This window comes from Peromyscus maniculatus, chromosome 4, assembly GCF_049852395.1.
Source record: "Peromyscus maniculatus bairdii isolate BWxNUB_F1_BW_parent chromosome 4, HU_Pman_BW_mat_3.1, whole genome shotgun sequence".
NCBI lineage: Eukaryota > Metazoa > Chordata > Mammalia > Rodentia > Cricetidae > Peromyscus > Peromyscus maniculatus.
Genome location: NC_134855.1, coordinates 131,437,668 through 131,460,214, shown reverse-complemented (window position 1 = coordinate 131,460,214; position 22,547 = coordinate 131,437,668). Strand labels below are relative to the sequence as shown.

The 22,547-nt window shown below is 54.7% G+C and overlaps 1 long non-coding RNA gene across 1 annotated transcript; it reads right to left on the bottom strand.

The window, feature by feature from the left end:
• Positions 1-417: 417 nt before the first annotated feature.
• LOC143273036 (uncharacterized) lies at positions 418-12,575 on the bottom strand. Its single transcript, XR_013050882.1, has 3 exons — positions 12,322-12,575; positions 6,741-6,940; positions 418-651 (listed from the first exon to the last, which is right to left on the bottom strand). It is a non-coding gene; the product is annotated as an uncharacterized LOC143273036 (long non-coding RNA).
• Between the last annotated feature and the right edge of the window lie 9,972 nt (positions 12,576-22,547).

Below are 22,547 nucleotides of genomic sequence, written 5' to 3'. Positions count from 1 at the left end.
GACCTATGTACTCCGGCCACTGCACTGCCCACCTACCTGCCCTGGGCCTCAGCCTGTTGTGGACATGAACGGAGTCCAGTGGACTCAAATTTAGACTCAGAAACATTAGCTTCCAGTTTGGGCAGTACTGTATATACAAATGGGTATACACAGATGTAGCTAAGTGTCTCTGGATCAGTCACCACCCCCTCTGATCCAGTTTCCCTCATCTGTAAGAGTGAAGCATCCATTTATGGGGAGATTTGGGCATCAGAGTATATGGGTGGGACAGACAGACCCAACCCAGGGCCCACCCCTGCAAAGCTCATTCTGGATCAGATTCTGAGGAGCTCAACAGACAAGGCCTGGATGCTGGAGAGGCTGTGTGGAAAGGAAGACTGGGAGGTGGCAGCGTTGAGACAGCATCCTCAATGGGACTCAGGATAGAGGTTTTTATTCCCTTCTTCTAGAAACCAGGAAGATGCCGTCCCCCGGAGACTGCTGGAGTCTAGTGTATACAGGCCAAGGACACTGCTCTGTCCTCCATTGTGTGAATGGCTTATCCAACGGGATTCCTCTGGCCAGGGGCTCCTGGGGTTGAGGAGAGATAGCCTGGATGGGTCTGGACCCTTCCATGAAGGTTCCGAGTCTCCGTGCAGCCACAGGAAGGTTCTGAGGAGAAGGAAGGACACAAGCAGCTTCGAGGCATCGCTTCGGCTGCTAGAGGGTGCTAGCAGGTCAGGCACAAAGTGGCTGATGCTCCAGTGTGGCACATCAGGAACCAAAGCTGCCAGGCCCCGCTAAGCTTGGGATGTCCGAGAAGAAAACCTGTTTGAGCCGCTGCTTTGCCCAGGGCCCTGAGAAAGTTCCCCCGTCACTCCAGGGACAAGCTCCAAGAGCCACAGGCTGAGTCTGGCTGTCTAACCTCCCCAGCCTGTGGCTCCAGACTCCTCCAGGCTCCCTCCTATTCCTTGAATATAGCAGGTGTGTGCTAGTCCAGGTAGGCCATTGCCAAAGTCCTCTGCCTGGACACCCAAAGGTTCCATCCCTGCCTTCAGACTCCTCCCAGATGCTACCCCCACCGGATCCAGTCACCCAGAGACAACATATTTCACCTCAGCCTTCACCTTCTGGCTCCTGCTTGTTTCCATCTGCCCATCCTTCTATCTATTCTTTTGTTCATTCAGTCAACAAATACTCACTGTGCCTAACTGTGGGTCTACCCCTGTGCTAGGTTCCAGGGGCCTAATGAGGAATGAGACAGACAGAGCCTGGGCTTGTGCAGGTCCACACAGCAAGGGGACAGATGGTGTCAGCCGCCTACACACGCCTGTGCTGTTTCAGGAATACTGTAAAGGTGTGGGTGGCATAAGGGTGTACATGGTGGGGGCCTGGTCCAGGCTGGGGTCCTGAGGACTTCCTTAAGGAATTGGCTACTGAGCTGAAGTTGGAGTGGACATCTCAGGGAGGCCTGATTATGGGACTTGGGTAGGTGGTGGAATAGTGTGCCAAGCCTGGGAGGTGGGCAAGAGCATTGTAGATGTGTAGCATGGCCTGGATGATTAGTGGCGGAGCTGGAAGAGATGGGGATGGTGAGAGATGAGGTTCATGAACTCTGTTTTGAGAGACTGTGGATGAAAGGAAGGAGTTCCAGGGGAAACTGAGGCAGAGGAGCGGGGCGGGGGCTAATTTATAAAAATATTTATTTTTGATTTATGTGTATGGGTGTTATGTCTGCATGTATGTCTGCACCAAATGCGTAGAGTACTCACGGGAGCCAGAAGAGGGCATTGGGTCCCCTGGAACTGGAGTTACAGGCAGTTGTGAGCTGTTGTGTGGGTGCTGAGAACTGAACCTGTGTCTTCTGCAAGAGCAGTCTGTGTTCTTAACAGCTAAGCCTTCTTTCCAGCCCCATAGTTTATATCCCAAATCTTTATCAGAGAGTGACTCAAAATGGGGATCGGTATCAGGGGTGCAAAGAGCCCATTAGGGTTGGCACTTACAGCTCACTGAGGCTGGACCATTGTCCCAAGAGACCCAAAGCAGCTCAAGGCTCAGCAGCAGAAGGATCATGTCTACTACCAGAGAGCCTTGTGTCTCCTCCTGCAGGCCTTTGGCAAGTGTCTTCAAAGCTATGCCCAGCTCCTGCAGATCCCTAAGGAGGGCCTGCATCTGGGAGGGGACTGGCTTCTGTCCCTTATAAGTCCTTCCTTGCAGACATTCCATCTGGTCCCTCCCCATCCATCCCACAGCCACAGGAGTGACTGGCTGGGGACACGCCTCTGTGATGTTCTAAGGGTCCTGGGATGCTGATTCATGTTCACAGTACCCCCTTCAGTATGTGGAGTTGGGCTGTGGCTGAAGCTCGCCCGTTTAAAGAGGACTTGCGTCTTCCTGCCCAGCCCAGAGTCCCTGAGGATTAGAACAGGGCAGGCCTGGTGTCTCCCCTGACTTAGACAGAACGGCTCCAACCTACTAGGGCAGCCTGGGAACCCCACCATGCTGAGTGAAGCTCAGAGCAGGACAGGGAAGTGCCTGGAGCCCACACTAAGCAGTACGACCTGACTGTGCAGCCCCTGAGCTGGGGTGACCAGTAATTCAGTTTGCCAGACTCTGAGGAGTGCAAACTGGGACCATCCATCAAGGCCAAAGCCATCCCACGCCGGGCAGGCAGCCTTCTGTGTGAGGTACAGCAGTCTCAGGCGCCAAGGCCTGCTCCTCGTGGGACATAGCTGTGTGACCTTGAGTGTCCCCTAATCACTGAGTAGTCTCCTTTCCTCGACTGTGACTCGAGGGTGTGGCCCCTACCCTGCCCATCCCAGGCCAGTGGGAAGCGCAGGAGGTGCTGGCAGCTAGAAATCCATATTTTCTGATTCAGGCCGTGTGCACTGGTAGTAGATGTGCCTGGGCCTCTGCATGGGCAGATTCAGGGCAGGGCTCCACTTTCGCTCCACACAGGGCCTGGCAGAGCATGCAGAGTGGATGCATCTGTGAATGAGTGTGCAGGTCAACACATCTGTGCAGGGCTGAGGAGTCAGAGTTTCTCTTGGCTTTCAAATAGGTCACCTTTAAGGGCCGGGAATCAGAAAAGGAGTTCGTGTCCAGAGTGGACCCACTTGGCACCTCTAGGCTGGGTTTCTTGCCAACAGAGAAAGATAGGAAGATGGCTTCCTCGCCCGGGTCTCTAGAATCTCCATGCCAAAGCAGTGAGAAAGACTGAAGACAGCCTCCTCCTTGCAGTTAAAGGGGAAGGCTGAGCAAAGCGTCGCCAGGCTTGTGCCCGGCTCTGTGGCGATTGTTCTGTGAGGGAGGCAGGTGGGAGGAGAGGAGAGAAGTTGCCAGGAGGAGTGGGCAGTGCCATGGGGGAAGAGTCAGGAAGCTTAGGGGTGACCTTGGGGACTGTACTGGGTTTTGTCTCACATCTGGGGCTGCTGGGACAGCCTAGAGACTTCAGAAGCTCAGTGTCTGCCTAGGAGTTCATCTGTGGGTGTGAACCTCAGGCTAACAAACCCCTCTGCCTGCTCCCAGCACAAACCATGTGATGCAGACCAATGTCCAGCAGCTCAGGGTAAACAAGCTATCCAAGGAGCCAGATTGGAGACACATTATTCCGTCCCACACAGAACTGGGTCCTCCATTCATAGAGCCTGAGGGTCCATCATGTCACCTAGTAAGCAGGCTGAGCAAAACCAGGATGGAGGCGGGCAGTGTCTTCTATCCCCAGACTCCAGGGAACTTCTGGGACCAGGGACTGAATGCAGGATTTCTCCCCAGGGGGAGGACACACAGACGCACCGGGGCGTTATCAGAGCCCTCCTCCCCCATGGCAGCAGGCTCACTGCCCACATTCTGGTGCCCAAGGCCACAGTGTCTGTCCTGCTCACGGTTTCCCCAGGGTCCTGTGGCCAGGCCTACTCATGGTGCAAAGACCAAGGAGGTTCTATCTGACTCCTCCATGGCCCAGAGGATGGACCTGAGGCCTGCTGCTGCACCGGGTGGGCAAGGGTCTGAGCCAATTCCGGGCATCAGCTCCCTCACTCGGCGGCATTGCCATAATTATCCAGCCATCCCCTTCAAGTGTACGGCAACCATAGCAACAGACAGATGTTCTGTCCCAGCCACGGTCCACAGCAAGGCAGGAGCCAAGCACAAAACTTAACCCCTTCCAGCTCAGACCGGAGAAGGCAAGACAGGAGGGGGGGGGCTGGGGGTTCTGGAGGCCCAGAGACCCCAGACTACATGCCCAACTTTGCTGGTCTGTCAGATGGGAACAGGGGAGTCCCGAGGAGCCATTCATTTCTCATACTTCCTCTCTTCCGTTTGTTCTGCCTGCCTTTCCTAATCTCTTCTTCCTTCTCTCTAGCATTGGGCTTGCGGGTGGAGGTCATGTTGAGTGTGGGTCTGGCTGAGCCCTCAGAATGAAATAGTTAAAAGAGCACTGGGTGTAGTCAGGTGAGCCGAGCTGGGCCCTGGCTGACACTCTCGTTTGCTGTGTGACCTTAAGCAAGTGACTTATCCTCTCTGAACTCCAACCGCAGCCTCTACATACAGAGGGGTAGACGCTGAGATTCCACAAATGTTTATTGCTTATCTATTGTCTGCAAGGCCCTGGGGAGACTCCAGGGAACAAGATCATGGGGGTGCTTACATCCCAAAGAGGTCAGGGCACCTAGAACAGGTGGGCCAGCAGTCATGAAGTGGTTCACTTTTGTTAAGGCCCCCAAGAGACCTGAAAGAGCCCTGTGATGGAGAGCAAGGCCTCGGGACAGGCCTGTGTGACAGGTGGTCAGGGCTTTGAGGATTGCTGCCCAAACCTGAGGACCAGGGACACGAGTCTCTGGCACAGGGACTAGCCAGGGTAAAGGCCTCATGGAGAGAAGGGGTGAACATGGTTGGCTATAAGTAGGGGGGTCCTGAAGGGCTGTGGGGAAGCTGAGGAGGGGAGGACTCCGGGAGCCTACTTGTGACATAACCCTGGGAAGGTTCTAAGTGGCCTAACTAGCCTACACTTTGCCATGTGTCTCTGTGTCCTTGGCTGGTGATATCCTAGCCAGTCTGCATGACTATAAAATTGTACATCCTCTGATGGCAACGGCCCTGCTCAAAGGACAAGATGGTACGACACAAGGGGAGGAGGCCATCCCCTCACTTGTTACCAGGCTTTGCCCCAAAGGCTCAGGGCTCAGCCCATTCTTAGCCCAGCAGGGCCCCACCCTGGTTAGCTATTAATGAGCAGAGTCATGGGGCCCCCTGGGGTGAGGAGCCTTGAGTCTCTGGCCCCACATCCCAGCAGCCCCCGGTCTGGCCAGACCTCTGACCCTTGTTTTGTGGCACTTAGCTTCCCCCGGCCTCAGTTTACTCTCCAGAAAAAAGGCTCAACCCCCTTTCCACAGAGCCTGGCTCTGCCCACTCTGGCCTCCACTGAACGGTTCAGCTCCCACCACTGCTGCTGAGTGAGCTCCCACAGTCCAGGCTGAGCCAGGCATCAGGGCCTTTGCACCGATTGCCTCCTGTACCAGAACATTCCTCGCTCGAACAAGTCGCTGGGCCTCTGCCATGCCACCTCCTTGGAGAGGCTCCGCGATCACCCGGTTTAACACTGAAGTGGCTGCTGTTGCGTCTCCTCTGCTGTGCATGCAAGGATTCCATTCCTCTCTTCAACCAAGGTTTCCTCTGCCTGGCACTGTCCTCGGTGCTGGGGACAGAACAGAGGACAGAACAAGCAGCCCCTGCCTGCCCTTCGGAGGGCATGTGCTAGGGGAGGAGACAGACAAGACAGAGGGGTGGGGCCTGTAGCTGGGGGCAGTGAGGCAGAACTGTAGCAGGGCAGAAGCCTGGGAGGAACTCCCTCCCTCCCTCCAGTGTGCCTGGGAAGAAGGTCACAGGTTTCTTTCTTTGCTCCATTCTTGGCACCCTGAACGTAGCGAGAGTCTGGGGTTGCTGTCGATGTGAATGGGGGGGTCATTACAGGAGCTCAGGCTGGCCCCGGAGCTCCTGGGGTGGACCCACAGAGCACTGTGATGGGTTGAGGTTGAGGTTGAGCCTGGGCTCAAAGCACCTGTTGGAGAAACGGCTCCTCATGGGGGTGGTGAACCCGCCGGAAGGCAGGGCTTCCAGACCACGGAGGGCCTGGGAACGTCATCCCGAGGACCCCGGCACCATGGATCACAGAGGACAAGGCCATTGGAAGGCAGGAGACCGGGTGAAGCTTCCGAGAGCCAGGGGCTGGCCGGGGTGAGGTGAGGGGTGGGGGTGACACACTGAGAGCTGAACAGTCAGTCCCGGCCACTCACACCTCTGCTGAATGGCCTTGGCCCTAGGCACTAGCTAGTAGACCACAAGTCCCACGATGGGCCAGGACCCAGGACAGAAGCCCCTATGCTCCCGGAAAGGACTAACCACCGCCATTATGTGTAAAATAAAGAGCTGATATCTGAGGGGCCCTGCAAGTGCCCAGGGGAGACTCAGAAGGTGAAGGGAGTAGGTAGAGCTGAAGGGACACTGAAAAGCCTGAAGGAGTGGCTTTGGGAGCTCAGGATGTCAGTATCAACACAAGAAACTCAAGCTGCCGGGGGAAGGTGCTCAGAAAGGAACGGAAGAGGGCAGAGGAACAGAGGCCGGGCAGTTAGCCACACTCCTCACTTCACAGACCCAAACCTACAGCCCAGAGATGTCACTTCTTCTCGCCAGGGTCACACAGCCAAGCCGCGAGGGTGAGTCCCCTCAGATCTCCTACACCTGCTTGCCACAGGTGGACTTGCCTGTTTGTCAGAGGTTGGTCAGATTAGTCAGTTCACAGAGCAGGCCAAGTTGGAGATTGGTGTTAAGCTGTCAAGGATGAGGCAGTGGGAGATGACGGGTCTTTTGTTCTCTCCTGGGGCTGCGAGCCTACAGAGGAGCTGCCTTCAGATGCTGAGTCTCGTCTGTCAGGTGAAAGGCTCTCTCCGTCTGTGAGGAGAGACTCACCAGAGCAAAGTTTCAGGTGAGGGTATGATAACCCTTCCCACCTCTCTGAGTGCCCAGAGGGTACTGGAGCCTACAAGAGGGCAGGCCTGGAGCTCTCAGAGCCGTGTGGGCCCTCAGCTCTGGGTTGGTTCCCTGCCTTGAAGTCTCCTAGAGACACCAGGAGCCCTTAAGAACTGGTAAGGGCGGGCGGGGACTCCAGGAAGGGAGGAGAGTGTCCTGACAGACCCTTGCCTGCTCACCCCCATCAGAAGCTGCCCTGTTGTTAGCATGAGGCGTTCTAGATGTCAGCTGTGCTCTGAAGACACACCCTGCACTAGCTTCCAGCGGCTTCCTCAGAGCAGATGGCATGTCTGCATCCTGGCATGGGAAGTCAAGAAGGCTGGGTACCCTCCCTGCTTGGACTTAATTTGTTGTAGGCAAGTGGCCTAGCCTTTTGGAAGCCTGGATGATATCTGGACCCCTGCAGATAGCTGGCATCGACCTTCCTCAGAGCTTTCTGACTTTGGTAGGTGAGGAGTTCCCAGCTATACCGGAGAAGTTTCCTGCTCTAAAGCTAGCTTCCCAACAGAGCAGGGCCCCGCTGAGACACTCTGGCGGGCCTGAGATGGTGGTTTGTGTGATACATGTCTCATTGACCTGGGATAGAGAAGCTGTTATGTCTCGTTTCCAAATGCGTCCATTTTGAAAACGAATAACCTTAGGCCAGGGAAACATGAACCCTACCCTTGGTACCCTCCTCTTACCACAAATCCAGGCTGACCCCCTAGGGGCAGGGACTGGCTGCTTTGAGGACATCTGTCAGTGTCTGCCCTCACGTCCCCTGTTGGGACCCAGTGTGGGATACTTCCTGTAAGCTGTGTCTTCAGGACACCGTGAAGACCCAAAAGGGATCTCAGCTCGTCTTGTGGAAGACACATGAAAGAGAAAGCATGAGAATTTTTGAGGAGCTGGGAATCCTGGGAGGGAGACTCTTTTTCTGCCTAGAGACCAGGGGGCTCCCTGGAGGAGGAGGCGCCAAGGCAGATCTGGGAGCCTCAGCTTGAGGGTCTGGTCTCGGTGTCTTCCTGGGCCCCAGTGAGGCAGGAGTCACGTTAGGCACTTCGCAGATAAGAAAACAAAGGCTCGGCAAGCTGAAGCGATAGGGGCCAGGACAGAGTCTCTCCCCAGCCTCAGCACTACCGTCCCGGGGCCCAGGGGCAACGCCGCCGCCGCTCACATCCCTGGCCTCTCTAGGAGGCCCACGTTTTCCTCTGCCCGAGCCTCCTCAGCACCCACTTTCACTTCCCAAAATGCAGACTTATTTTCAGTCCTGCTGACTTCCTTTGTCACTGAGGCCTGGGCGACGACGAAGAGGCCAGCAGAGTGCTGGCCTTTCCCAATGCGCTCTTGCACCACCCAGAACTGTGGGTCTGCACTCTCCGCTGCCTTCTCATTGGTGTCTGTCCCTGCTGCTGCTAGGCTGCTCTGGGCCCTGGCCACATGCTGCTTAGAGTTGATCCCTGCCCATCCGGAGCCACTGGGCCAGGCAGGACTGTGGGAGGCTGCGCCTGGGGTCTAGAGCCTGCCTAACTGTATCCTGGTCTGGTGACTTCATGTAAATCCCCCGCCCCCCAACCTCCAGTTCCTTGTGTGAGAGGAGACTCAACGGTCCTCCTCTAGCTCCTAGGAGACCCTCAGGGTTTGGTGGAGCTGAGCAACATGGAGTTACCAACTGATTCAAAGACTTTTGTTCTCAAGAAGCTAAAATTCTTCGGGGTGTGTGAGTTGAGAAAGCCGGGATGAATATGTCAACTAAATAACATTTTAGAAAGCAACGTGGAATCTTCCAGAAAGATTTGTATGATGCACAGGGAAGGGGACCCAGAGCCTGGTGCATTCTAGGCAGGCGCTGCTCTGCTGAGGCCCGCCTCCCACCCCAGGCTTGCCATGCGGAAGTCAGGGAGGCCTCCTGAGAAGATGATAGTGGCTGACTGACATGCAGGTATGACAGAGCACTGGCCTTGCAGCCGCCTAGGGAAGAGCATGCCAAGCCGAGGATGCCACGTGCAAACGCCTAGAGGCAGGAGAGCCACAGAGCTGGGCTGCGATGCAGGCTGTGAGGGTGGGAGGCTGGGGGGTGAAGGCCATGCAGGGCAGGAGGCCAGAGCACGAAAGCCCCAAGGACCGAGGGGCGGGGGTAACTTTATTCTGAGGGAGGTAGAGACACAGGGGACTTGGGAGCAGGGAGCTGTCCGTGTGATTCATTTTAGAGGTCTCCTTCAGGATATAGTGAGTCACTGTGGGGCCAGCTGGGGGTCAGAAGAGACAAGAGGGGCAGAAGCTGCTGTCCCGGGGCTTCAAATAGAGGTAGCAGACGGTCAAAAGCATTTGTGGGTGGATCTGCTGTCAAGGCAGGGTCAGGTATGGATGAGGCTCCAGCCAAGGGACAGGCGGCCTTAGCTGTGCTCACCGACCTGGGGAGCTCTAGGTGGGATTAGGGAGTCAGGTGTAAACACATCTTGCCAAGAAGCCCAACAGCCTCTGAGGCAATGCAGGGTGGTGGTGGGGTGTGACAAGTGAGTCTGGAGGTGAGGGGAGAGGACCGTGCCTTTGCCAAGACTTTGGACTTCCCTCTTAGCCTCCTGAGGGCCGGTAGTCCCAGCAGCGCCCCTCTCATATATGTGTGTGTGTGTGTATGTGTATATGTGTATATGTATGTATATATATGTATATATCATACACGTACTGCTGTGGAGTCCTGACCAGCCTCAAGCTCCCATACTGTCTCTGCCTCCTGTGCTGAGGTTGCAGGCAGGCACCGGCACTGGGTTAGCCAGACTGTGTCCAGACCTTTCCAAACCAATGATTTCAAATGACTCTGGCCCAGAGTACAAGCCATTTACCTAGCCGGGTCTCAGCCTCCTCTCCCTCTGGCCTTCCGCTCCTTGTGCCAACCACAGTCCCTTTTCCCTTACCCAGGCTGGACTTGGATGTGTCTGTTCCCAACTCAGTGGTCCCAGAGGTAACATATCCTTTTACTTCAGCTGTTTCTCCATATGCAAGAAGGACTTAGTCCCCTTGATTCCAAAAGAGGGTCTGTATGTCCCCCTCAGGGATTCCTGGCTGCTCGGTCTTCTCTGCTTCTTTCTTACCTGGTGAGATCTGGGGGAAAGTGCCTGATACCCCCTCCCTGCAGTCACACCTGCCTTTAGGGGTCTCTCACAGGTACTTCCTACTGGAGGTGCAGAATGGAGGTCCCTGTGCTGGTACCCTGAGAGGAAGGCTTCCCACAGACCTGGGTGAGCTACAGCGAGTCCCTCCCTTGCTCTGATCTTGCTTCCATAACTCATGTGTGTTGGGTGATCTGCTCCCTTAGAGCCGGGCCAGCACCTGCCCCTAAAAGGCACATGGCGTGACTGACATGCAGGACCAGCTGAGGCCAGCCAGGAAGAGACGCTCTGCCTGCGCTTCTCCAGGTCCTGGGCCTCCCTTGCCTCACTGGCAGGTGGCCACCCCTCTCTGGGCCGACACTTTTGTGCACCTGAGCGCCTGGACGTTTAGAGCCAGGTGATCCTAGGAGCCACAGTGCGTGCCGCTTTTGCCGCTGACAGCCGCGGCATATGGATCACAGGCTTCCACACTGGTGAGCTGGCTCAGTCAAATGGCCTGGTTCACACACGGAGGGCTCCAAAAACATACTGCAGCCCAGGATGGCTTTGAACCTGGGATCCTCCTTCCTCAGCCTCTGGGGTGCTGGGATCCTGGGTATGTGCCACCTCATCCAAGGAACACTGGATTCTTTGAAGTGCCTTTTCCAGTCCTGTCTAGTGGGCCCAGGGGTATGAGGTCAAGAGCTGACAGTCCTTGGCCGTGGTGCAGGATGAAGAAACTGTTGCTCCTGTTTCTGGCTGGGTGGGCAGGGTAGTGCCCGAGTGTGGCTGTCTCTGGCTACTTCCTGCTCTAAGGCCTGTGTCCTGATGACTTGCTGGCCCAGATTTCTTGTCTCACAGATGAGGAAACAGGCCAAGAGTGAAAGAGACTGAGCAAGACATACATCTAGTGAGTGGCAGGCTGAGGCTCAAACCCAGCAGCCTGTCTCCATCTGCTCCCCAGACCTTGAGGGCATTTCCTGTGAGGGCCTTGGTGGGATGTAATCTGAAGCCAGGGGCCCTTGGGTCAAAGGCAAAGACCTTCCTTAGCTCCCAGAAGTCAAGAATGGGACCTGGCTGCCAATGTTCATCTGTTCCCCCCTGTGCTTCATTTTCCACCCTTGTCAACCGGACTTCCCCGCCTGAGGCCCTGCACATCCCTGCTGTGGCCTGTTGTGTGGTTTTCCTCCTACCAGTGTACCCCAAAACAGAGTTGATGTGTGTGTCCTGCAGTCCTTGGACTCTGTCAAGCCCCAAGACGTGCCAGGAAGCGCCGAGGCAGTAGAGGGGTGGGAGCCTTCACAGAAAACATCCCGCCCATCGTGGCCCTACCTCCTGAAGGAGCCTATCGCTCTTTGCTCCCTGAAGTGTGGGGACACAGTGGATTCTCAATGGCCTTTCTGCTACCCCAAGGCCAGCTCCCCTCTGCCCTCTGCGCAGGTACTGAAAGGGAGCGCTTGGTGAGCAGAGGTGACCCTGCATGGCCTCCAAAGGTCAGGAGGTCATCCATCCATTGGCTCAGCACCAGCTGCTTGCCGATCACCTGCCCAGTGCTGACACTGGGGACATGGATGGGAGGAGGCAGAGTCAGCGGTTGCTCTCAGAATTCACAGCAAGGGATCATCAACCCAGATGCCATGGGAAGGCTCGGGTGGCTGGGACCTAGGGCTCTGTCCGGAGTGAGCTGTGGGGAGTCTGGGGGCTTGTGCAGGCAGTGGAGGTGAAGCTGAGAGCTGTCAACCTGAGTCTCAGGAGACAGCTAGATGGATCTGAGGTGAGGGGATGCTTGTGCAAAGGCCCTAAGGTCGGAGGAAGCCGAGAAATTCCAGCCAACAATGGAGGGTCAGCAGATCTGAAACCTTCAGGGATGGCAGAGGTGAGCCGATCTAGCTTGGCTGGATCACTAAAGGGGTTTCCAGACCAAGAGGGGAGGGGCCTTGGCCAGCTTCCAAATGTCTCACGGCACAGATAGAGAAACTGTGCCTCTGTTGGGCTAGGGAAATGGACGGGTTGAGAATACGCCTGGAGGAGACCCAGGGTTAGCGCCTAGCTTCTCGACGGCCCAGGCCTTTCCGCCCCGGAGTCGCCCAAGAAGAGGGAGACAGTTGGCATTCGTAAAGTGCCTGCCTGAGCCAGGGCCTTGGGTGAACACAAGACCACGGCCTATCCCTAGGAATTTCTTCCACAAAGAGGGCACGAGGGACCTAGGGAAGTTATTTGGCTACTGCCGTGTCCAGCCTTACCATACCGTCTCATCCCAGGCCGCTGTGGCAAGTAGAAATGACAGTTGCTGTCTGTGGATGTACAGACAAAGGCAAGGAGGGGTGACACACGTAACCATAGCCTCCTGATTGCCACTGTAGGGCTCTTAGGTCACACATGATCCAGGTTATAGCCATCTGGCAAAGTAGTGAGTGAGTGGTCCTTCCTGCCGCCTGAGATCTGCCTAGCTGCTAAGCGCCCATCTTCCTTGCTGGGGATGTGGGGAAGCACTGTGATGCACTTCATAGTGACTGACTCTCCATCTGGGAGGCGAATTGTGAGGTAGGAGGCTCAGAGAGACCTCCCAGCGCCAGCCTGGAGCAAGGCTGTGGGCGTGTGGGGTGGTGGGGCGGTGAAGGCAGCTCTCCAGGGATGATGTCCTTCCGGACAGCCCAAGGACAAACGCTTCCTGAGAGGCAACTGTCCAGGGGCCTGGCAGCAGCAAGCTCCAGCAGAGAGCCCAAGGCCTCCGTTCCCCTGTGGTCTCCTCTGTTCCAGCCCACAAAGCCTGTTTCAGAGCTGGGGTAAAATGCAGGAAGAAGCCGTTAAGCTTCTTCACCTCAGGGAGGAGGCCGTCTGCTGCCTGGGACTGTGCAGACTCAGGGAGGAAGCCCACCTGAACCAGATTTTTAAATCATGCTGAGGGCTAGAATTCAGGGCCTTGCTACATCTGAAGTCCTGGACCTAACATTGACAGCTTTGTCTCAAGGGACCAAGAACATGTGTGTTTAGTATTGCCTGAGAAGGCCAGGGTCACGGTGAGGTTGGCATCATTTGTTGAGGGCCTACTGTGTGCCAGACACTCTACCAAGTGCTTTCCCCACACCACTTTATCAGGTTTAGCGGTTCAGTTAAGGTCATACGGTTGGCCAGAGGTGGTGTAGGGCTTGAGTTGAGGAGGCTGGCTGCGGCGCCCTCACTCTTAATATCTTCATGCATAGGTGAATGACAGGCTTCCAAGGGTTTCAAGGGAGAGCACCGGCTGAGGGGAAGGGTGGTTGGATCTAGGACTTAGATTTTCTGTCAATTGTCTGTTCTCTCTGGGCCTCGGCTTCCCCTCTTCTGAGGTGGAGAAGTTGGACAAGATGACCTCAAGCTGGGGGCTAGGCCAGCTTCGATTTCCTCCTCTCCCAGGAGGTCTGAAGTGGAAGAAATTCTTGGCTAACTAGAGAGATGACCAGCTAACCTATCTAACAAGACCTTGGAGTGGGGGTATGACCTCAGACTGAATGTCTTGTTCGTAAGCCACTCCGTGGACACCTGTTTTTTAGCATGCAGGGGACTCAAGAAAAGATGCCGCACCGAGGAAGGCAGGCCGCTGAGCACAAGCCACACTGTGTGCTTCTCGCGGTGAAGGAGATTGGCTGGGTGCTTGGTGCCTGGAGGCCGGAAGTGCTCCATCCTTTCTGGGGGGCGGGCGTGAAAGCATAACAGATACAGTGAGGCACACCGGGTCCTGAAGGATGCACAGGCATTCTCTAGGAAGAGTGGCCCCAGTGAGGGGAGCAGCCTATACAAACCATAGTCAGGGCGACAGCTCACTGTGTAGCCAGCTCAGTGGGGTAAGGAAAGAGGCCTTGAATGCCAAGGAATCTGGACTTGGTCCTGGTGTTCTGGACTACAACAGAGGTTGTATTTGAGAAAGAGACTCTGGGGGCTGCAGTGGAGGGAAACCTGTTTAGTCACATAGGACAGGCCCCTGGGCTTCGTGGCTCTGAGACAGGGCTCTTCAGGCGGCAAGAAACCCAGCCCCAAGGGACGGAGGGATATAAAAAGGGCTTCAGTATGGCTGAACCTAGGGTTCTGTCAGCCATCACTTGGAGCTGGGAGATTTTCTTCCTTCCTTCCTTTCTTTCTTTTTTTTTTTTTTTTTTTTTCCCTTCAAGACAGGGTTTCTCTGTGTAGTTTTGGTGCCTGTCCTGGAACTCACTTTGTAGACCAGGCTGGCCTTGAACTCACAGAGATCCGCCTGGCTCTGCCTCCCAAGTGCTGGGATTAAAGGTGTGTGCCACCGCCGCCCGGCTGAGCGGGGAGTTTTTCAATGGCCAAGCTCAGGTCCATCTTGCCTTAGCTGCACCTGCCGGGAAGATGGGAAAGGAATCATTTCTCAAGGGACATGGGAGGCCATGCAGGGCAGGGGGGAGAGTGACAGGTCACTGTGCACAGAGGTGCTGCTGTGTGGTTAGAGGACAGTCCTTGTCCAGCTCTCACCTTGTACCTCCGAGGCTAAGGCATGACTGAAATGGGTTCCTCAAGGAATCAGGCCTGGAAGCAAGGGCACAAAATCTGGGGAGATGGTGTGAGTCCAGTGAGAAGGGGACCTTGGAGAATATGGAGGTGTCCTGCTCAGAAGGAGCCCAGCAGGCCCATGGACTGATTAAGGAGAGTGGATGGAGGTGAAGCCGGAGCTGAAGGCCACATCCCAACAACCTACTGGCTGTCCCCTTCAAGTCCCCAAGTGTGGGCAAACAGTGGCTCATGGCTCAAACACTTCCCATGGCTCTCCACACCCCAGAGGTTCTCAGCCTGTGGGTCGTGACTCCTTCCGGCGAATATCAGGTCTCCTGCATATCAGATATTTACATTACAATTCATAACAGTTACAAAATTACAGCCATGAAGTAGCAACGAAATAACTTTATGGTTGGGGGTCTCCATAACATGAAGAACTGTATTAAAGGTTCCCGGCCTTAGGAAGGTTGAGAACCACTGCCATAGCCCATTCAAAAGCCGTGACCCCATTCCAAGTCATAACCTGTCTCAGTGGCACCGTTTCTCTGTCTACTTCCCTGCCAGAACCCCACGGCCCCTGCTCCTTGCACCCACCCCCAAGGGACCAGGAGGTCATCTCTACTTTGAGCACACCGACTTTTCTCTCCTTTCCCATTGTCTCCCCTCCATTCCCTTTCCCTGTCCCTTCCTTCTCCTCCTCCTCCTCCTTCTCCCCGACCCCTTTCTGGGACAGAGTCTCTTTCTGAAGCCCAGGCTGGCCTCAAACTCATGGCTCTCCTCCTGAGAGCCAGGATCACGTGATGTGCCAGCAGGCTGGCATGGAGCTCTTGGGGGCCATTTGTTCCACCCCCCTCAGCCAACCACGCCAAATAAACTTGGGCTTTGAAGCCAGGCGGAGCTGGGTGTGAATTCTCCTGCAGCCTGCTTGGTTGGCTGTGTGATGTTCTGCACAGCATTTAGTCTCCCCAAGATGTCACTTTCTGACCTATTATCAGCAGAGCCACATATGACATAAGGTTCCGGCAGGCCCTGGGCAGATCTCAGCATTTGTTCAATTACACCCATCCTACCTGATGTGACTCAGGCAGGCAGGGACCCATCTCCCCCATGCCTGGCACACAGTGGGGGATGTGGAGGGAGGGCCTCACCAGACAATTTCTCTGTGCCAAGCAGACCCATGCTCCGCACCTCAGACCGCTGTGGGTGAGGCAGGGAGAGCCCTAGGGCACTACCCCATTCTGTGACGCTGACCTGGCATGCCGCTAGGTGCCGGAGTCCAGCATCAATAAATTACTGGTGAGTTCAGGTGACGGGACAGATCCAGTGTCAGCTTCCTTTGTGTCCTATAGGAAGCCTCCCGGCCCCCTTCCTCAGCCTCCCCCACTGAGGGCTCCATCTGTCACCTTGATGGCACACCCATCTGCCCCATGGTGGGATGGCATCTCACAAAGCTGCCAAGCCGGCACTGGCTCCATCCTACAGATGAGGAAACTGAGGCCGCATGAAGGGGAGTGACTCACCGGCCTCACTTCTCCATTGCATCAGAAGTCTCCATTAGAAGACAGGTGCACTGTGTGTACACACACTTAGGGTTTCCTTACGGCTTCATTCCCTCCTGGGAGCTTGAGACAAAGTGCTCACCCTGTCGCTCAGGCTGGCCTCAAACTCAAGGTTGTCCTACTTGGGCATCCCAAATGCCGGGATTACAGGTGTGTGCCACCCTACTGGCTGGCTTCATTCATTTCTTCACCATGGTGAACATCAGAGATTAGACAGTAGTAGACAGGACTGAGTCCCTGTCCTTCTGGAACACACATCCCAATGGGTGAGATGCCTCCAAGTGAAGGAGCAGGTGTCGCAGTGGAGGGAGCTTCTGAGTTTGGGAAGGCAGACCAAGCAGGCCAGGGGATGGAGTGCCTGGGGGACTTTTCAAAAGGGCAGAGGGGGCTCCTCCAGGGAAGTGATATTTCAATGAAAGCCCTGAATGATAGTTTCAGTGTTGCCTTAAGTTTTCACTTCTGGAAAGGTAGCTGTTGGACCCAGGGGACCATGAAAGTGGGCGGAGCTTGTACACCTGACTGTGTACCACACGGTGCAGCCCAGGTCACTGCAGAAGTGGAGACCTAACCGCCCTTCTCCTGTTCCTTGCCCTGGGGACTTCCATCTTACTGGCCCATGGGTTTCCCAGGCATTTTCATCTCAGATCTCCCGCCCGACTGATGGCCTTTGAGTTTGAAATCTCAGTCTACGAGTCTCAGCCTGGGAATGTACCTTAGTAAAAATAAGCAGAGAGTAATGCATATTGTTCTGGGTTTGATCCCTAGCACCCCATAAACTAGATGTGGTGGCACACACCTATCATCCTAGCAATTGGAAAGTGGAGTCAGGAAGAAGTTCAAGGTTATCCTCAGATACACAGTGAGTTTGAGGCCAGCTTGAGATCTTTGTGTCTAAATAAATGGGGTGGGCAGCTTAATGTCAGGAAAGCTGAGCAGTGTCCAGCTCACTTACTACTGATTTTCCACACCCCGTGACTGTTTAACACACAGAAGATATTAGAACAAATGTCCAAATGAAGGGTCGGTGGGCATAATAATATCAGGAGCAGTTTCTCATTTGCACACAGCCCTGTGAGCTGGAGACTATCATCAATATCCCCATTTTACTGGCATTCGAAACTGAGCCTACAGACAAGGGACTTACGTCACCAAGAGCAATGTCAGGAGAACGACCAATGTTGATGGTGCGACAAGAACAGGGTGGTACTAAACACTGTAGGTCTCAGTCCGACTTCATTCATTCACTCTTTTATGCATGCACGCATCCAATAGTTATTTATTAACCCACAACCCTTATCCTGGGTAGAGAGTAGAGGGTATTACACTTGCAATTTTGGGTTCAGAGTCAACACTCTGAAAAGCCAGTGGTCCATTAGTGACCAGAAATACTTGAGTCAACTGTGGGCCCAGGTGGCTCGGCAAACTGGCAGGGAGATACTAAGATGGAGGTGGCTTGATAGAGTGGTGCCAGGCCTGGTACTAGCTGCTCCAGCCCTGTTGGGGGCGGGCCTCTGTCAGAGTCTGGCTCACTTGGCTCATACCCCAAGCCAGGAGCTTCCCAGGACAGCCTTATGGGCCACATGACCACTGTCTATATATATTCCTGCCATCCTGGACCCAGCAGAGCTCGAGGGCAGGCAGGTGATCCAGGCTAGACAAAGCTAGGTGTTCTGTGGACCAGCTTCTTTCCTTTTTTCCGATTCAGTTCATCTGTCTACTGAGCTCAGTGACCTCATGCATTGCTAGCACTACTGGAAGGTGCTGTTAAGCCTGGGGTTTGGACATCTGGACAAACAGTTCAAACAAACAAACAAACAAACAAGCTACAAACAAAGAAACCAAAAAACCCAGGGCAGGGGCTGAAGAGATGCCTCAGAGGTTAAGAGCACTTGCTTCTCTTGCCGAGAATGTGAGTTCAGTTCCCAGCACACACAGAGGCTTACACCCTTCTGTAACTCCAGTTCTAGGGGATCTAGCACCCTCTTCTGGCCTCTTCCAGGCATTACATGGACCCGGTACACATGCATACATACATACAGGCAAACCTCTCATATACATAAAATAAAAATAAATGCACCTTAAAACAAGGACAGGGCATTTCACTAGTCTTTGACTGGTGGGCAACTTCTTTTGCCTCCTTGACAGGTATCTGGAAGGGGAGGAAGAGAGGAGCAGTTGCCCCAGGGCCATGGATGTGGGGAGACGCCCCAACCTTCCATTCTCTGGGACAGGATGCCACTGACAGGAACAGGCCAAAGGTCCAGGGATCTGTTTCTACAGCAGCAGGGACAGGCATGGATGGCAGAAGGCCATCCTCATCCCAGGACTCAGCCATCTCCTGCCTCTTCACAGCATCTCTTGGGGCAAGAGGCTGGATGTGCCTGGTGATGGGGAGCTGGCCCTGTGGAGAAGGCCAGGCTTCTGACCTTGTAGCCTTCCTCTCCTCAGTGCCTCTGTACCTCAGTCTGTAACTAGCTCCTATGGATCTAGGACACAATCCAAAGATTCCCCCTGGACCTCAATACTCCTGCCTTCTTCTGGGCACAGTGGCACACACCTTTAATCCCAGCACTCAGGAGGCAGAGGTAGAAACAGAGGTGGGTGGATCTCTGTGAGTTCGAGACCAGCCTAGTCCAATAGCAAGTTCCAGACCAGCCCGGGCTATACAGTTAGAAGACAAACAAGACTCCTGCTTTCCAACCCCTCTCTGCTCACCGATTGTGGCTTCTAAAAGATGGAACTTCTTTCCTTAAAGAGCTTTAGGGAAATGTTTTGGGTTTTGCTTGGTTGATTGTCTTTTGAGACAGGGTCTCTCTATGTAGCAATGGCTGTCCTGGAACTCTGTTTTTTTTTTTTTTTTTTTAAAGATTTATTTATTTATTATGTATACAGAAGAGGGAGCCAGATCTCATTACAGATGGTTGTGAGCCACCATGTGGTTGCTAGGAATTGAACTCAGGACCTCTGGAAGAGCAGTCAGTGCTCTTAACCTCTGAGCCATCTCTCCAGCCCTTGTTTTTTTTTTTTTAATAATTTATCTTTATTTTATGTGCATTGGTGTTTTGCCTGTATGTATCTGTGTGAAAGTGTCAGATCTTGAAGTTACAGACAGTTGTGAACTGCCTTATGGGTGCTGGGAATTGAACCCAGGTCCTCTGGAAGAGCAGTCAGTGCTCTTAACCACTGAGCCATCTCTCCAGCTTCTGGAACTCTGTTTTTTGTTGTTGTTTTTGTTTTGTTTGTTTTTAAGACAGGGTCTCTCGCCGGGGCGGTGGTGGTGCACGCCTTTAATCCCAGCACTCGGGAGGCAGAGCCAGGCGGATCTCTGTGATAGGCACCAAAACTACACAGAGAAACCCTGTCTCGAAACACCCCCCCCCCAAAAAAAAAGACAGGGTCTCTCTCTACATAGCCCTGGCTGTCCTAGAACTCATTTTGTAGGCCAGGCTGGCCTCAAATTCATAGAGATACATCTGTCTCTGCCTCCCAAGTTCTGGGATTCAAAGTACTATGTCTGGTTTTAAAAAATTAAAATTACATTTACATATCTATTTTGGGGAGGGCAGTGAGACATGCCATGTGGAGATCAGAGGACAAACTGCAGGAATTGGTTCTCTCTGTGGACCATGTGGGTCCTGGGGATCAAACTCAAGTCATGCGGATTAGTGGCAAGTACATTTACCAGCTTGCTGAGTTATCTTGCTGGCCCCACCTCACTGTAGGGCTTTTGCCTCTCTCTGCTGTTCCCGCTTCCTGGAAGGCTCTTTGCTCAGATCTTAGCATGGCTGGCTCCAGGGCACCTGCCATTTAAGGCACCTCTCCAAGCCTACCTCCTCAGAGGGGCCTGCCTAACCCCTAAGAATAGCAGGCACTTCCTGCATTATTTACTTCCATAGTACGCTGTTTCCATCATGGGCCCTTTCCTGCAATTTCAATGACTGACAGCTGGTTTGCTTGAAGGCCACTCACCCCACCCATTGAGGAGTTTCAGGAGAGTAGGACCTTGAGAAGCCCATGTTCCCACCAATGTTTGCTGAATGAATGAAACACCAAAAAAAAAATCAGTAAAACCTGTTTTTTTTTTTAATTTTAATTTCCCATCTTTAATACTTTGTGGCCCCCATGCAGAAGAAGGCATTTATTGGGCACTTTATATAGCAGACACCCGCTTGAGTATTTCTATACATGGCGCACTACCTGTCCTACAGATGATAAAGTTAAGGTCACCCAGCAAAGGTGGAAGCTGTCCGGAAGAACCTGGGAGCATGGAGCATGCTAATGCAAGTCTCAACTGCCTTCAATTCCAAGTCTGTTTGACTCTGCACAAAGCTCACCAGACCTACTAGACTGAGGGTCATGACCGTTTAGGTCTGACCATCAGGTATTTAGGGTCTGGAAAGCAGGCAAAGACCTAGACCGGTAGAGAGGGGGGGTCTGGCTTAGTGATTATTCAGGTGGGTTCAGATGAGGACCCCACTACCTACAGGACTCCCTACTCAGTGATCATGAGCACTGCCAGGCAGAGCACTTTGGCTCTCAGAAAGGGAGCCAGCTGGAGGAATGCCTGCCTACTGGGAAGTTCAGGCAAAAGCCCCCAGACCTCCGGGATGGTCATCTTTTGCCAGAACGTCTCCTCTTTATCCCCGGTGGAGTTCAAGGCATCTTGAAGCTCACTATGCTATGGAAACTGGCCTTGAACTCAATCTTTCTGCCTCCTTTACCACCACACCCAGCTCCCACTGGCCACCTCTTTATAGTGGGTATGGCGGCACAGATCCAAAAAGAGATCTTGGGAAGAAGAAGAGGAAAAGTGAGTGTGGAGTTGTTGGTGTATATAAAGTAACATGGAAATGTAAATTATCTAAAAATAATCGATGTGACATGCAGAGAGGTTGGAACTTGGAAGACCCCTTAGGTTCTCCCAGCATCTATTGGCACCTACTGTGTGCCAGCTGCTGTGCCAGGGCCGGGAAACTCAAGGATGAGTCAGATAGGGCCCCCGAGCATCTGGGTCCTCTGATTGGAGGGGTGGGAGGAGTGAACTGGAGCTCCCACCTGAGAGAGGAAGGCCTGTCTGTGTGTGAAACGGTATGGGTGCCAGGCAGAATTCAGAAGAAACCCTCTCCCCATTCCTCCTTCCTCATGACCTTGAGCAGATCAGGCCCAACTCTCCACTCCCCAGAACCTTCTGGAAGATGGGGATGCCCTTCACAGCTGCCAGGGCCTGGCACCCAATAGTCCCAACGACTCGGGTACGAATGAGTACCTAGTAGTTCTTAGGCAGAAAATGATCCTGTTCTGGGACTCAACTCTTGAGTGATAATATGCTTGTAAGAGCGGCCCGGGGACATGGGGGTGGCCCCCAGGGGACAGCAGAGAGGATAGTGCGGTAATTTCTTACACCCTGATAAGATAGGAAGGCAGAAATCCTGGCGAATTGGCCTAAACCTTTATTTATGCTTGTAATTTCATGGGGGAGGGAAGAAGTTCTATACTGGTCAGATCTGCTCAGGTGGGAGGGGATGTGGAGTCGCTTAAGTCCATTCACCAAAGGATTCTAGGCCAAGGTGCACCGGGAAGGTCAGGCTTGCCAGCATGGGTTTGTGGGTGTGTCAAGGTCTTCAGAGGCGCAGTGAGGTTGGCACAAGTGAGACCACGGGACAAGGTGACTTCTGTAGGGCCTGGGGCTGCCCACCCCCACCTCCATTAAGGCAATGGCGGCCAGTCTTTGGGTCATTCAGATGAGGCGGAAAGAGAGGAAGTTTGGGGGCCTGAAGGCTGGAGGCTTGGGGTTCCCCAGCGGGAACAGTCCGGTTCTGGCACCCAGCTGACACTGACACCAGAGAGGTCAGGCCAATTCCGGAAGGGAGAGAGGGAGGGAGAAGAGCCTGCCCTCATACCGCCCGGATTGGGCTACCTCGGCTAGGACGACCCAACCCAGGAGGCCGGGGACGCGGGTCGCTGGACTAGGGTCTGTGCCCTACTCCCCGCGGGACAGCCAGCCCGTCCCGGCAGAGCGCGGCCTTCTAGCTGTGGGCTGGGGCAGCCGGATGGAACGCGGTCCCTAGCTGGGTACTGCGCGCCTGCGGCTGCTGCCCTACCGGCCGCTGCCGGTGCGGCGGCCCCCGCGCCCCCAGGGGCCGGGCCGGGCGGGGCTGGGCTGGGCGCGCGGGCGCGGGAGGGAGGGGGGCGGGCGGCGGCGCAGGCTGCGCCGCTCTAACAGGTGGGATCCCGCGGCGTGGTGGAGGCGGGCGCGGGAGGAGGAGGAGGAGGAAGAGCAGCGGCAGCGGGAGCCGGAGCCGGAGCCGGAGCAGGAGCAGGATGAGCCGCGCGAGCTGACAGCCACCGCTGCCGCCCGCGCCCAGGCTCGGTCTCGCTCCCCGCGCCCGGGGCCGCTCCCCGCCTCCCGCCTCCCCTGGCC